The sequence below is a fragment of the Schistocerca piceifrons genome, chromosome 9 (genome assembly GCF_021461385.2).
Source record: "Schistocerca piceifrons isolate TAMUIC-IGC-003096 chromosome 9, iqSchPice1.1, whole genome shotgun sequence".
Lineage (NCBI taxonomy): Eukaryota > Metazoa > Arthropoda > Insecta > Orthoptera > Acrididae > Schistocerca > Schistocerca piceifrons.
In genome coordinates this window covers 36216538-36220837 of record NC_060146.1, presented here as the reverse complement: position 1 = coordinate 36220837, position 4300 = coordinate 36216538, and the positions used below count along the sequence as shown (strand labels likewise).

The 4300-nt window shown below is 45.7% G+C and overlaps 1 pseudogene; it reads right to left on the bottom strand.

The window, feature by feature from the left end:
- Positions 1–1807: 1807 nt before the first annotated feature.
- LOC124717431 lies at positions 1808–1925 on the bottom strand (annotated as a pseudogene).
- Between the last annotated feature and the right edge of the window lie 2375 nt (positions 1926–4300).

Genomic DNA, 4300 nt, shown 5'->3' with positions numbered 1-4300 from the left:
AAATTAGAGATATTCGAGCGCGGACGGATGCTTCCCGGCAGTCGTTCTTCCCGCGAACCATACGCGACTGGAACAGGAAAAGGAGGTAACGACAGTGGCACGTAAAATGCCCTCCGCCACACACCGTTGGGTGGCTTGCGGAGTATAAATGTAGATGTAGATGTAGACATTCACATCTACAGTGACTTTTGCAGCTGTCGTCACCTCTTTTTCGTCACAATTTTCTTCGTTGACCGTCCGCCACCATCAGCCTACACATACTTCCGTCCGCGATGTGGCTTAGCGTATGCTGTTTTTCCTCGTTCCCTGTGTGCGGTACAAGTACTTGATACGGTGCCTCTCGACACGGCAAACACATCGGCTGTCTGGGTTACGGAAGCGCTCGCCATACGACCACCAGCAATTTGCCAACGTTCGAAGTCACTTAGCTCCGACAGAGCGCACTCACAACTACACAGAACACTATCCTAACCTCTACACACTCTGCAATGTATTGAGGACGTTGCGCAAGTGCCTTCCTCGGTGAAACACAACACTGTAACATGTAAGCTTTGCTGTCATCTGCATTTATGATCCAGCGTCTATTTCTGGCGGTGTTTCCATATTTTCGTCCAACCCACTGTTTGTGCCAAGTGTACTAATATACGAGGGTTGTCCACAAATAAATACCCCCCCCCCCCATTTTTTCTTCAACATTTATTTATTCCACACAATGAACTTAACACACATGAAAGATGGGTGTTTTATTTACGTCCGCTATTTCTCCACGTAACCTCCTTCCACTCCTATGGGCTTCCTACAGGGAGACACAAGGGTGTGTATGCCCTGTCGGTACCAGTCCTTAGTGTGGACACGAATGCATTTCTCCACAGTGTTAATCACCTGCTCGTCGTGCTCAAAATGTCTTCCAGGGATGTTATACTTTAATAGCCTACACAAGTGGAAGTCTGAGGGAGCTGGGTCGTGGCTGTAGATTGGACGGGTTAACACTGTCAGAGCCCGTTTCGTAATGTGTACTGAAGTCCTCAAAGTTTGGGTGAGGCCGAGCGTTATCATGTTGAAATACAACATGCCCTGGGTTGCTATGGCCAGCTGCCGAGCTGTAATGTGTCTATCTTCGCAAACAAGAATAATACCGCGCTACTAGACGTTAAGGTGTCACAGCCGTGCATAGTCTCCCCGATCCCTGCAAATCGCGGAGCTCCGCCTAACTGTCTTCGGTGGCTTCAACCCCTGTGCCCGGCGACCAGCTGTACTCCAGCCGACTGTAGATTTTCCACAGACGCCTCGAGAACGGTTTGTGAATGCTCCCCATTGTTTATTTCTCCGCCACGAGAAATTGAAAGACAACACATTGCTTCAACCGTACTTCGCCCACAAACGCCACTGTAAAACATTGCAGCAAGTTTTGCGAGTGCATTCAGGAAACTTCAAAGAATTCATGCCTAATGTTTCACATTCGAAAATTTGTTAACGGCTGATAAAAAAAGAAGGTGAATTACTTTCTGGACGATCCTCGTATAACGTACATTGAAAAATTGTATGAAAGCATTGTTAACCCCGAAACTGATGTCTAAACTAAAACTAAACTAAACTAAACGCCTTCCGAACAGGCCATGAAGGCCCGACGGTATCGACCGGCCGCCGTGTCATCCTCAGCCCACAGGCGTCAATGGATGCGGATATGGAGGGGCATGTGGTCAGCACACCGCTCTCCCGGCCGTATGTCAGTTTACGAGACCGGAGCCGCTATTTCTGAATCAAGTAGCTCCTCAGTTTGCCTCACAGGGGCAGAGTGCACCCCGTCTGCCAACAGCACTTGGCAGACCGGATGGTCACCCATCCCCGTGGTAGCCCAGCCCGACAGCGCTTAACTTCGGTGATCTGACGGGAACCGGTGTTACCACGGCGGCAAGGCCATTGGCAACGTCTAAATTAGTGAAGGCAATTCATAAATCTCTACAACTATGTGGTGAAAGGAAACGAAAGGCATATACATCAACTTAAAAACAACTTTAGGATCCGTAATTATCGTTTTCTTGTGACAGCGATCGTTTTCTCCTCCTTTTATCTTAACTGTCAACTTGTTTTGCTATGGAAACAGCTTATCTCGTCACTTGCCGTGACATGTCGACAGGACATACAGTGCAATAAAGTCTCGTTCGACCCAACGGTGGGTGCCACTTATCTGGGGCTAAGAGAAGAAGGTGAAAATTATTGAATGTACTACATCAACTAAACAAAGTTTTTTCTTTCAGACAGCACGATGCTAACGAAAGCAGCTTGCTCGCTAAACATGCCGTGCTTATTACATTCGTTAATACTGACTTAACCATGAATTTGAATCTGTTTTATTGTAACGTATCGTACCAGAAGAAGGACGACGTTGTTCGTGGAAGCTCTGTTAAGTACATTTAAAGAGTCTGGTTTCGAGGAAAAAGTCTGACCGATTCTGCTGCCAATGTTGTATAATGGGCAGACGTATGTAAACTAGACAAATGGAAAAATAGTGGAGCCGGCCGTTGTGGCCGGGCAGCTGTAGGCGCTTCAGTCTGGAACCGCGCGACTGCTACGGTCGAGGCTCTCTCTCCCCGCCGCAGCCGCAGTGGTCGACAACCCCACGACGGCTACCGCAGTCCACTTCACCCCTCTGACGCCCCACATCGAACCACTCTTACAGCGTTATTATGCGGTTCGGCCCCAGGTGCCCCCCCCTCCCCCTCCAGGGAACGTCTCACACCAGACGAGAGTAATGGTGGTGTACGCGTACGTGGAGAACTTGTTTGCGCAGTAATCGCCGACATAGTATAGCTGAGGCGGAATAAGGGGAACCAGCCCTCATTCGCTGAGGCAGATGGAGAACCGCCTAAAAACCATCCACAGACTGGCCGGCTCACCGGACATCGACACAAGTACGCCGGGCAGATTCGTGCCGGGGACCAGGCGCTCCTTCCCACTCCGGAAAGCCGTGCGTTAGACAGCACGGCCAACCGGGCGGGCTATTTGTGTGATATAAGTATACATTAGCAATTTTCAGATTTTTTTTTCCTTAACTTTTACTGTGCAGCCTCTTTTCTTCCCAATTTTCATGGTTTTACGTCAACCGCAAGCACACTGTACGTTTTCATGAGTGAGTTTTCGAATATCAAAATACGTGACGTAAATGGCCGTATGCTTTGACTTACAATGACTTCAATTTTTTACGTCACCATCAGACGTAACATAAATTCCAGCTTGATACGTCTACCCGTTTCTAAATGGTGCAAATGGCTCTAAGCACTAAGGGTATTAACATCTGAGGTCACCAGTCCCTTTAAGAACCACTTAAACCTAACTAACCTAAGGACATCACACACATCCATGCCCGAGACAGGATTCGAACATGCGACCGTAGCAGCAGCGCTGTTCCGGACTGAAGCGACTAGAACCGTTTGTAAGAAAACGGAGTCTTAACATGCGGACGAACAGAGAGACACAGAGATAAGAAGTGACAAAAAAAACGTTTATCAGCAGCGCGAATAATAAAGTGTTTCGTGTCATAAAATTACAAATTTACTGTTCTCGAATTTTTTCCTTTGGTTGTACATTGAAACCTTTCTTTTTGCCAAATGTCATTATTCTAGGCCAACATGAAGTACCCAACACTTTATGGTGAGTGATGTTTGCGAGTATCGAAATATGTGACATTAAAGGCCGAATCTATTGATTTCATTGACTTGGAAGTTTCAATGTTTTGCACCGCCAGGGGACCATAAACGTCAGTATGTGATATAAATATCAACTTGTTACGTATATCAGGTATATTGTATTCCTGATATACGTCAACGGCTTTCTCAGTAGTGTTACTCATGGTGAAAAAATTCTCTTAGCTGATGACAGCAATATTATAGTCACTGAGAAAACAAAAGAACTCTTTGCAGAGAAGCAAATGAAGCTCTCAAGGGAGTTTACGATTGGCCAATAAGCAATAAAGTGACATTGAAAAATAAAGAAAATTAATGACATGAATTTCAGTTTGAAGAGGGAAAACGAGGATGTTAGATTAAATGTACAGGGCACCTCTATAGACTGTGTAACAAATGCAAAATTTCTAGGAATGAATACTGATTCTGAGTTGAAGTGGTGTGAACACACAAAGGTACTTGCAAACAGAATGTCATCAGCAAGTTATGTCCTTAAATTCCTATCATCAGTGTGTAACATGCAGTATTTTTTAGTTACAAATTATTCATATGTACACTCAATTCTTAGCTATGGCATTCTTTTTTGGGGAACAAATTCACAAAATATGAACACAATT